Below are 11,735 nucleotides of genomic sequence, written 5' to 3'. Positions count from 1 at the left end.
AGGTGTTGAATGGAGGAATTAATACACAAATGATTCCTAAAACTCTTCTATGCCCTTTTTTATTTACCTGTGTGTCTCCCCCACTAGACCATGAGTTTCTTGAAGGCAGGAGCTTGGTCTCATTCAACGTTATATGCATGGTGCCCAGCACTGTGCTGACACCTGAGAAATACTCAACGAATGTTTGTTTAATGATGGATGAAAGGAAGAATGGTTGAATGTATGGATGTATGGATGTATGGATGGATAGATGGATAGATGGACTAGCGAGTTGGAAGGCAGTTGTGCCCCAGTCAATAAGCTGGTATTTGCTTCACTCTATGTCTTCTGGGATCAATTATCATCTCCAGGAGAAACTGGAGACCCCAAGGCAGCTCAGCAGTGGGAATCCAAGCTGTCAGTCTCCAACCCTCCTTGGAGAAGCCACTACCGCCTCCACTGCCCAGGCCCTGGAAGCCCCTCTGAATCTCTCTCTCTCCCTCTGTCTTTCTGTCTCTCCATCTGTCTCTGTCTGTCTGTCTGTCTGTTTGTCTCTCTCTCTCTCTCTCTCTCACACACACACACACACACACACACAAGCACACACACACTGAGTCCTTGGGCTCTCGGCTGACCAGCCGTAAGAAGAGAAGGTTGTTACAGGTAACAGTCACCTCTAGAGGATATCCAGTTAACTCTTCAGAGTGGTGGTCCCCTTGGCCTAGGGTGGGGACTTCCTCATGGACAATGAGGCATCGGGCATCCAGGCCCCAACGTTATGCCATAGAGACTCCCCACCCCAGTTGGGCTTGCTGGCAGTAGGGGAGGACCAGCTCCCTCTTTACCACCCCCGACTCCTGCCTCCACCATCCCAGGTCTTTCAGTTAGGGAATCAGGGAGTCATGGAAGGAGAAAAGAGGAAAGAGTGTAGGGTGGAAGGTCCCAGAAGTGCGGCGGGAGCCCATCTTATCTGCTGCCACTCCCTGCTCAATGTTCCAGGACAGGGTGGAGTGAGTCACCAGGGAAGGAGAAGGACAAAGGTATGGGTAGGTAGCAGCAAAACGGGTAGAAACAGAGACGCAAGACTCAGATACTAGCACAGAACTGGGTTAATGAGACAATGCAGAGGCAAGGGTTGCCAGACATAAAAATCAAAGGCAAGTAACCAATGGGAGCAACTATTTGCCACATATAGAAAATATCTGAAATATATAAAGAGCTTCTACAAGTAACTCAGCAAAAAAGAGGGCAAATAATATAACAGGAAATTCACAAAAGGCAGTTCATAAAATAAACCTAAATGTCTCATAAACATGTGAAAAGATATTTAACCATACTGGTCATTAGGAAAGGTATTCAGAGTTGTCAGGGGTGTGAAGCAACCGGTCCCTGGTAAAACAGTGTAGCAGTGCAGCTTTGGAGGAGAACCCTTTGGAAGTCTCAATCAAACTTCAAAACCTAAAAAAAAAAAAATTTAATCCAGCAAACCGCTTATAAAAAGATATCCTACTGAAAACACCCATATTTGCATAAAGGAATGTTTACAATGATGTTTTACGCAATATTAGTTATAATAGGAAAAAAACTTTTAAAAACTTGAACGTCCGTCAGGAAGAAAATGTTAAATTGGGAAACAGTCCTACTATGAAAAATAATGTAACTGGTAATCAAGCCAATCTATAAATGCTGACATGGAAAAAACATCCATGATGTATTGTTGTAGAGGTGGAAAACGTCACACAATTATAAGCATGGTATGACCCCTTTTATGGCACAAAAAATAAGCTAAGTGTGTAATCAACACAAACACCAAGGAAGAAGTCTGGAAAGATGCATACCCACCTGTTGTTTGAGAAAGGGAGTGGGATTGTACAGCAGGGCCATGATGAGGAGTAAGAGAATGGCGACTTCCACCTGAGAGAGAGAGACACAGAGAGAGTGAGAGAGAGACACACACACACACAGAGACACACACACACACACAAAGAGACAGAGAGAGACACACACACACAGAAAAAGACAGAGACACACACACACAGAGAAAGAGACACGGCGCACAGGGGTGGGGGTGGGGGACACCTGGGAAAATGAGATCTATTTGATTGCCTGATGGATATGCTCACAGGGAACAGCCTTGTTAAGGAAAAGTATCCAAAACTGATCAATAGTCAAGAGGACAACTGCCTGTCTTTTCAAGGATATTTAATTTTCTAGAAGAATATACCATTGTTCGATTTTGCTATTTATTATTAATAAAGGCCTCAGTCTATGTGAAGTATGTAACTTGTGTCTGATAGAGATGCAAATGATTTCTGTTCGGTAAAAAAAGATAACCCCAACAATTACAGTTTATTGCCCCATAGGACATTAGCTACTTTTGTATGTAACTCAGGAATCCTATCCTAACCTTAATTCCTTTATAAAATTGCCTATAAATGCCTATAAATACTCGGCTCCTCAACTGTTCTTGGAACCAGCATTACCACCTTGCTGAGCTGAATTAAATCTTTGACTTGTGTTCATTCTAATTTGTATGAATCACGCCTTTAATTTTTTTGAAAATAATACTTAGGCTGGAGGTAGGGGCCCTATGTCCCACCCTCACGGTGCCTAGAGCCCCGTCCCTTCTTCCCTCATTGCCAGGTCTCCTTCCAGCTTCCTCCCTATCTTTGTGCGCCCCCTGCTCCCTCCTGCCATCCAGGATGGACTTCCCGGATGCCTTTGCTCACTACCCAGGGAGGATGGGGAACAGATCACGTCTCCACTCCCACCTCCACCGACCTGAGGAAGAGCTGAGGACGGGGATGGAGGTAAGCGACGGGCTGGCTGCGTGAGGACACGCAGTGACTCAGTGTTCGCTGCTCAGAGTGGTTTACCCGGACTGGGTGGTTTACCAGGGCTGGGAGTGGGCAGGGCGGAGAGGCCGAGGAGGAGGCGCCCGCAGTTCTCTCCCGGGGCACCGGGAGGGGGGCGGAGTCACCCGGAGGCGTGGACAGGGAGTGTCTCCGGAGCCAAAAGCCGACCCAGGTCCGGAGAGGTAGAGGCAAGCCGAGGCTACAGTGTAAGGAGCTGAGGTTAGCCCGCGGGCTGGGGGCGAGGGCTTGGGCCGAGGGCAGGTGCTGGGCGGCACGCGGGATCGCGCAGCGCCCGGGTGGAGATGCCTCCTGCGGGCACAGACCACTGGAGCCCGAGCCAGGCGCACACGAGTCTCCCCAGACCCGCCTGCCCCGCCGCCCCAACAACTCTCAATCCTCCAGCCAGCCCGCCCTCGCCTTGTCTCCTGCGGCACTCCGGACCTCATCGACGGCAGGCCACGGGCGAGTACCGGGTGCGTGTGGCCACCGGCTCCTTCCTGGGCTCGGGAACCTGGGACAACGTGTCAGTGAGCCTGGTGGACCCGCAGGCGAGATCCCGGCCCTGCGGCTGGACAACTTCGGGAAGGACTTCAATCCGGGCGCGGTGAGTGCCCGCGCGGGCCCTGGCCCTCCTCGCGTTCCACCCCACTTCACCCTGCGAGCCTTCTCCGTCTCCGCCCACTCCCCCCGCCCCCAGGAGGAGGACTTCGAGGTGAAGCCCCCCCAGGACGTGGGCCCGGTGCTGCTGCTGCGCGTGCACAAGGCGCCCCGGGCGCTGTCCCACCCGCCTGGGCCCTTGGTTCCCGACGCCTGATTCTGCCGCTGGTTCCAGCTCACGTCGCCACGGGGCGCCCCCCTCCGCTTCCCCTGCTACCAGTGGCTGGAGGGGGCGGGGACCCTGGTGCTGCGGGAGGGGGCAGGTGAGGGAGAGGACAAGGCTGGGGCTAGGGGAGGCTAGTGTGGTCGTGGGTCAGGGGAGGGCACTGGTGCCCTGCTGCGGCCACAGAGCGGGAGGAGGGGGAAGTGAGGGGGGAGACCAGCTGGGGGTGGCATGAGGGGCACCGGAAGGAGGAGGAGGAATCGTTGGGAGGAATCATACTTATTGGTTGTGGGGGACCTGGTGGAGGGACCAATGAGAGGGAGGAAAGAGTGGTTATGACAAGATCAGGTGGGGACGTTGGGGGGTGGGGGTGGGGGTGGGGGTGGGGAGTAATGGGTGGAGGAGGGAGAGCCTGGTGGAAGAAGAACAGGACTGGGAAGCACAGGGGAGGGGAGGCAGGCAACTGGTGCCAAACATGTGGGGGGGGGGGGGCCTTCCTTTCTCTTTCTTTCCAGCTCTGCTCTTTGGTCCCCTCTGGCCTCAGCTGTTGAGTTGGGGTCAATGAATAGAAGGGGGCTGCTGAGGCAGTATCTGCCTTGGATGGGAGGAGGAGGGGGCAGGGGCTTCTCCATCCCTGGGGGAAGAGGTAAAACAGACCAAGAAACCAGTGGCTGGCCCAAATTCCAGTCTGGAGATGCCCTTCGCCGGGTTTGAGGAGAGGCTGGGGTGCTAAGGGTTGGGGGCAGGTCCCCCCTCACTCGTTCCCTCCACCAGCCAAAGTCATCTGGCAGGACAGTCACCCTCTGCTCTGTGCCCAGCGCCAGGCAGAGATAAAGGAGAGGCAGCAGAAATACCAGTGAGCAGCTCAGGGGGACTTGGGCCTGGTAGGCCCCTACTTCTTAGTTTTCTGGCAACAAAGGGGCTCCCTTGCTCCTGCTTGCTGAGGTCAGCTGAGCCTCAGGTCTGACCAAGAATAGCATGTACGTGAGGAGTCCCAAGTCCTGGCACAGCCCCACTTCATGAGCTCCCAATCCCAAAGCCCTGCCTGCACAACCAGGCCCAGGGGCCCAGCCCATTACCTTTTCCAGTCCCGAAGGGTGGAGTCCAGCCATCAGTGCCTCGCTCTCATCTCCATCTCTGCCCTTGCCCAGGTGGAGTGAGTTTTTCCTGGGCATACCCCACTGCCTAGATGCGGAAAACCTCAAGGAGCTCGATCCCAACCTGCGCTACTGGGTCACCAAAGAAGTCAGCCAGAAATTCCACCTCCTCTTCCCGTGAGCCTGCCTGCCCCAGCCCACGGCTCCCTCGCTGCAGCTTGTTTCCCTCCCAGCCCACCCAGGCCATTCTGAATGTCTTTCTGCAGGAACATCGCCCTGAAGCTGAAGAGACTGCTGGCTAGCCAACGGCCCTGGAGAAGCCTGGATGAGATCCAGCGCACCTTCGTCTTCCCCAAATCACCCATGTCAGGTCTGGGAAGTGAGGGAGGGCCAGAGAGTCTGGGGTGGTCACCTGGTAGGACTGAGAAACAGGAGCTGGAATTGGAACATTCTGGAAATCACAGAACTTGTCCTGCACTGCCGCCAGTTCCCTCCCCTGTCCTTCACAGAACCTCATTCCTGCCCTGAGAAGAGAAAGCACAACTTCTGTCACCCAGGGCTGCCGGCACAGTTGGCCCCTGGTGGGGGCTGAGGGATCCAGGGAGGATGCTCCAACCCAAATGTCCCCCCTCGGGATGGGCTAAGGCTCACTGTTCTGGGAGCCATTCTCATCCATCAGGACTTCAGCAAGAATGGCCAGAAAGTAAGTTCTACCAACTTGATTTTTTTGTCAAGACAAGTAGAAACACTTCCAGGCACAAGCACTCCTTTTTCGCCATCTCTTGGCTTCGTAGCAAGCCAAGCTCCTAAAGCTGCTGAAATTAAGTTAGGGCCTTGGGGTCTGTTTGCTTGTCACCTCCCTTCCCTGACTTCATAACTACATCTTCAAACTGTCCCCAACACCGAGTGGCTCTGAACAACTGGAAACACCTGTCCTGTGAATAACCTCAGCAAATTAGGAAAAAACATCTGAAGTAGAAAGACTTTTTCGTTTCAAAATTGCCACCTACTCACGTGGGGCCTTGTGCCTCGAATGCAGACTTGAAAACCAAACTAAGTCAGGAGTCTCCGCTCACCAATATCCTTGTCCCCCTGGGTGCACCGTGGGTCCAGCTGTACATTCTGACCTGGGGTTCAAACTATACATGTTGAACGGTTCAAAAATCCTAGCACCAACAGCACACTCCAAGGCAGTGCAAGCTCTCTCTTTGAATGATTGTTCTGGTTTAACAAACTATCCAGGGTGTCTGCTGGCAAAGTTTCAGAAGAATAGGACACGGGCCTGGTGAGTTTCAACAGGAAATTGGAGAGACCCCCATAGAGCAGAAACCAGGAAGGAGGGCTAGAAAGATGGGCTCTGCTGGTATCCAGCATCCCTCAGTCTTCTGATTTTTCTCAAATTCTACTCAAATCCTAGATGCAGTCTTATACAAACCACAGAGCACCTGAGGCTTCACCAAAAAATGGGTGGGGCTAAGGGAGTTGGTAACTCCTCAGGTAGAACCCAAATCTCTAATCCCTTGTCTTCTGAGAAGCCACTCACTGGTAAAGTTATCCAACCAGTTGGGGTAGAAGAAAGGGAACACCAGAGAGTGACCGTGCTGGAAGGTTGGAGATCTGGGTCCTCAGAGTGGTGGCAGCACTGGAGGCAGAGGACTTGGGTCCCTGGGGACCAGGGTGACCCTCTCCACACCCACCCTCTGCAGAGTGCGTGTTTCAACATTGGTGGGAGGACACCTTCTTTGCCTCCCATTTCCTGAATGGTGTCAACCCTATCCTGATCCGCCGCTGTCACAGCCTCCCAAAGAACTTCCCTGTCACTGATGCCATGGTGGCCCCCATGCTGGGCCCTGCAACCAGTCTGCAGGCTCAGCTGGAGGTGAGGGGCCTAGGGGTCCAGCCTCCCTTCCCTCCCCTCAGTGCCTTCAGGAGCCCAGATGCCTGGGCTCCCAGTCCCCCAGAGCCCATCTCTTCCACCCAGCCCTGGCTGCCCTTCATCCCCTCCCATTCCTGTCAAGCCTCCTTTCTCAGCTAGCTCAGCTTCTTCTCTGAGTCAATCAATGCCTCCTGCTCATCACTGAAGGGGGGATGTTCTGCAATGGCAAGGGCTGAGGGGGCGGGGTGAGTGGGGAATACTCTCTCCTGGTACTTTACCAGGATCAGTGCATTTGGCAGACCCCACAGCTCAGAAACCTTGGCAATGAGTCGGTTGTCATGGTTACTGAGGATGCCCTACAGCTGGTCAGCTGAGCACTCCCCTGAGCTATTATCTGCCCTCTCTCTGGGCTACTGGGATGAAATGTACCCCCAACCTCAGGAAGGTGCCTTCTGCATCATAAGGCACTGTCCATCAGGGCTCAATTCTCTCACTGCGTACCCTTGACACTTGGGCCTGGCCACAACAGAAGCCCCTCCAATATTCAGGTGGGAGTCTCTTTTTTTTGGAACCAGAAGGTGGTTCTGAGGTGGAATGCCCCACTGGCTCCAGGGAATGAGGTTCCTTTAAGTGAAATACCTGTGGGTGCAGAGTAACTCTCCCTCCCTCCCCCTAGCTTCCCAAACTGCACAGGGCTGTCCCTCCCTCAGCCCTCCTCCTCCTCTCCTCGCCTAGAGGGGCTCTCTGCACCTGGTGGACCACACCATCCTCTCAGGCCTCCGCCTAGTGTCATTAACGGGCAGCCCCAGTACGTGGCTGCACCCCTGACCCTGCTGCACCAGCGCCCCGGCGGGCCCCTGCTGCCCTTCGCCATCCAGGTCAGCAAGGAGCCCTGGGGAGGCTGGGGGGCGGGGAGCATATGGTACCTCCAGGATGACTGAAAGCATATGGTACCTCTAAATGCTGCTGCTCATCACTCTCATCGAATCCTACCCAGCCCCTCCCTCATTGTTTTTTTCTAGTTTTTCTGCTTGGCCTCTTTGATTTCTATCTTGATGGAAAGGTTGTGATATTCAGTGTCAGAAAACAAACTGCATCTTGACATGGGTTTCAAAATCAACTCTATTGAATCATGCACCTTTGACAGTTCAATCATGCTCCCAACGGTTAAAAAACATGACCCCTTCTGGACACGTCTCCACACCCTCCCTTCCCACCTTCCCACCCTTCCGGTCTCTGCCCCACACAACTAGGGATCTGGCTGACTTCAGGCTGGGACAAGGAGCCCTCAACTGGCTCCACCACACATAACAACAAGGTGGCCTGGGGTCACTTCGCCTCTCAGCAACTCTGTTTCCTCTCCTGTTGTACTAGAAGTGATCACAATAGGAAACACTCATATGGCACTTACTGCGTGCCTCGCGCTGTTCTAAGTACTTCACTGGCATTAACTCATTTAATCCTCAGAACAACCCAATGAGAAAGGGATTATTATCGTCAACCTCATTTTACAGATAAGGAACCTGAGTCACAGAAAGGTTAATTCACTTTCCCGAGGACACACAGCTAGTAAGGGAGTTGACCACGTGATTTGGCCCCGTGGACACGGTAATGGGCCACACTTTCTGCAGCCAGTTTCTGCCTGACACCTACCCTCCCCTGTGCCCCCGACTCCAGCTCACTCAGACTCCTGGCCCAGACAGCCCCATCTTCCTACCCAGTGATGAGGCCCAGGACTGGCTCCTGGCCAAGACCTGGGTGCGCCACTCAGAGTTCTTGGTACACGAGATGGTCACTCATCTGCTTCGAACTCACTTTGTGATGGAGACCTTTTTTCTCTCCATGCTGCGACAGCTGCCCATGTGCCACCCTATCTTTAAGGTAAGGAGGACCCCTCCTTCAGTCCCAGGAGTGTGGGGGACCAGGGGCTCTCTCATCTAACCTCTGACTCTGGTCCTCCCCAGCTGCTCATTCCTCATTTCCGCTACACCTTGCACATCAACATCCAGGCCCACACTGGGCTCTTTGCACCAGGAAAGCTCATCGACCACGTCAGGGCCCTGGAAGGCCTGGGATCCTTGTGGTCAGCAGAGGGGGCCAGGAAGGGGCAGAGGTTTGGTCCTGAGCCTCCTTCTGCTGGCGACAGTGGGCTCTCTGCTCATTACAGTCAACATCGCTGGGACGGGTGGGCTGCCTGGAGCTGATTGCCAAAGGGCTAGAGGCTGTCACCTACCGCTCCCTCTGCCTGCCCCACCAGCTGGCTGACCGTGAGGTCCAGGACCTCACCCACTACCACCATCGAGATGATGCGCTCCAGATCTGGGCAGCCATAGAGAGGTGAAGCTCTGCTGGGGCATGAGGGCTCCAAGCCTCACCCTCAGCCACATCTCTGTTAGCTCGTTCTTCCATTTCTTCCCATCTTCTGCCCAAACACACTGGTGTCTCATAGTCCTTTCCTGCCTCCTCTTCTTCCTTCTCAGCTCTGTGACCTTGGGCAAGTCACTTAACCTCTCTGTGTCTGTTTCCTCACAGGAACATAGGGATAATAAGAGCACCTACCTCACAGGTTATTAAGATTAAATGTAAAGCCCTAAGAACAAACCTCAGGTGAATAGGAAATGCTCTCAGAGCATTAGCTATTATTAATATTCACCCCATAGATAAAGTCTCCATGTCTCTAGTTCTCCTTCTAAATCTCCCTCACAGGAGACCTCGTTGGGATGCACCTCTAGTCTCCGCCACAGTGGCCAGGTGTTCTTGATGTCTGACCTCCTCCGGGGTCCCCACCTCCCACCATTAACCTGCAAAACGACCCTCAGGCACTGGGATTTTATGACAGCACTGCTCATGAGACTCACATGGCTGCATTTTTTGACACATGGAATGCAGTGTTCACTGCAGCATCTCAGCCCCTTTGGAATCTGGCCCCCCCTTTCCACCCTTCCTTCTCAGCACACATTGAGCTTAGGGAGGCCAGGCACCCTGATTCTCCTTCTCTCACTATCCAAACACTGCTGCTTCTTCAAGCCCAGCTCATGCCCCACCTCCCCCTGAAGGCCTCAGGGACTCCTCCCATATGAACACCCACAGCTAGAGCTGCCAGTGTCAAAACCTTTCTTAGCAATGGATCCACACACCCTTCGTGAGCCCTACTGTGGCTGAGAGTGGATGCCCTGGTGTGCAAGGCAGACCCAGCTCTACCCTTTGGGAAACAGTGGAGGAGACAGTCCCAATCCACCAGTCCCCACACGGAGGGACCTGGTATCTAATCCTTCCCTGTGGCTTGATCTAGCTCAAAAGGCTGGAAAGCAAATACCCGCAGGCCCAGTAAACAGCAGAAAGCTAGGGAAGAGGAGTGGGCAGAGACTGTGGCCAATGGAGAATTCATGTTTGTTGATGGGGACAGTGGCGACCCAGCTACGACTATAGCCAGATCTTTAGATTTTTCAAGAGAAACCAGACATTTTCTAATATTTAAATATTGGCCATTGATTCAACTTGAAAAAGAAACAAACAAAAAACCTTGGCAGCCAATCAAAACACATCTGCAAACTGATTATGGCTAGGCCCAGGTCTGCACCCCCTGGTGGAGACTGAGGCCTTCAGGTTTGAAGCTCAGCTCAAGGCTTCATACAAGGTGTGGTTGGCCATTTTCCTTCTCTGGCCTCAGTTTCCTCCTTTTTGGGCAGCTGGTCTCAGTGGCCTCTTCCAGCTCATACCTCTGGGGCAGCAAAGGTTCCTGTTATCTGTTAACTGTTAATCACCATGCACTCGTGGATCCCCAGCTTTGTGTCCGACATTGTTGGCATCTGCTACCCAGAGGACAGTGCAGTGAGCAGGGACTTGGAGCTGGAGGCCTGGGTCAGGGAGATCTTCCAGGAGGGTTTCCCAAGCTACATGAGCTCAGGTGAGGTATCCATCCCTGTCTCCTGCCCTCTAGACCCCACTTCTCACGGCAGCAGCCCCTTGGATTTCAGCTCTGTGTTCTCCACCTCACCTCCTTCTAGGGGTCCCTTCCACCCTGGACAGCTGCGCTGGCCTCACTGAGTATCTCACCATGATCATCTTCAACTGCTCAGCCCAACATGCTGCTGTCAACAGCGGCCAGGTAAGGCTGTGCCAGATCCGGGGGGGACAAGCAGGGTCATGAGGAGAGTGGACCTAGCAGGAGCACTGGCAGCTCTGTGCTTACTGAGTTTGGGGGGTTCAGTTGGAATTCAGTGCCTGGATGCCCAATATTCCCACCACCATGCTGCTCCCCCTGCCCACCGCCAAAGGCCAGACAGACCTGGTGGCCTTACTCCCTGAAGTCAACACCACGTGCCATGCTCTTGTGCTTTTCTGGGGTGTCAGCAACGAAACCAAGGACACTGTAAGCAAGCGCTAGGGTGGCGGTGGGGGAGTCAGGTTCCAGGAGAGTAGGTGGGGTGAGGAAGGGGTCCTAGGGACAATGGGTTACTTGGAGGGTGGACTTAGCAGGCTGGGCTCCTTGATGCCAGGGCCTGGAGTGATGCAGGCTGCTGTGGGTGTGGTTTAGGGGAGTGTGGGTTTCTAGTAGGTGGAGCTTAGAGCGGTCTGGGTTTCAAAGTGAGCATGGATTGGGTAGTCTGGGTTTCTGGTAGGCTGTGCTTAGGCTGTCTTTTGCCTAGGTGGGTGGGTGGTTTATGTTTCAAGTTGCCTGGGTCTTGGGCGGTCTGAGTGGGCGAGGCTCAGGTGGTCTGTGTCCTTGGGTGGATTTTCTCGTGAATTGGGGTCCTCGGTAGTCTGGGTGCCTAAGTAGGTTGACTTAAGATGGACCAGAATCCCTTTGGGTTAAAAGATGAGGCCGGAGCCTCGCGGGGCGGACGTCCCAGCTTTCTCTCCTGCCGCCCCAAGGGGCGCCTGGGCACCTACCCGGACCGAGCACTTCACCGAGCAAGCCCCGCGGAGGAGCATCGCCGCCTTCCAGAGCCGCCTGGCCCAGATCTCGCGGGACACCCGGGCGCGGAACCGGGGCCTGGCGCTGCCCTACGCCTACCCGGACCCCGCGAGTGTGGAGAGCGGCGCCGCCGTGTGACCGCGCGCTCGGCGCTCCCCTCCCCGCCCCCCGCGCCCCCGGTAAACGGCCC

At 54.2% G+C, this 11,735-nt stretch overlaps 1 long non-coding RNA gene and 1 pseudogene across 1 annotated transcript; one reads left to right on the top strand and one right to left on the bottom strand.

Annotated features, from left to right (window-relative positions):
- Nucleotides 1–1,152: 1,152 nt before the first annotated feature.
- LOC131416621 (uncharacterized) lies at nt 1,153–2,801 on the bottom strand. Its single transcript, XR_009222623.1, has 3 exons — nt 2,761–2,801; nt 1,822–1,893; nt 1,153–1,437 (listed from the first exon to the last, which is right to left on the bottom strand). It is a non-coding gene; the product is annotated as an uncharacterized LOC131416621 (long non-coding RNA).
- A 335-nt stretch (nt 2,802–3,136) lies between these two features.
- On the top strand, nt 3,137–11,683 carry LOC131416780 (polyunsaturated fatty acid lipoxygenase ALOX15B-like; annotated as a pseudogene).
- The last annotated feature ends 52 nt before the right edge of the window (nt 11,684–11,735 follow it).

The sequence above is a fragment of the Diceros bicornis genome, chromosome 18, assembly GCF_020826845.1.
Source record: "Diceros bicornis minor isolate mBicDic1 chromosome 18, mDicBic1.mat.cur, whole genome shotgun sequence".
NCBI classification, from domain to species: Eukaryota; Metazoa; Chordata; class Mammalia; order Perissodactyla; family Rhinocerotidae; genus Diceros; species Diceros bicornis.
This window is presented reverse-complemented; position numbering and strand designations above follow the sequence as displayed.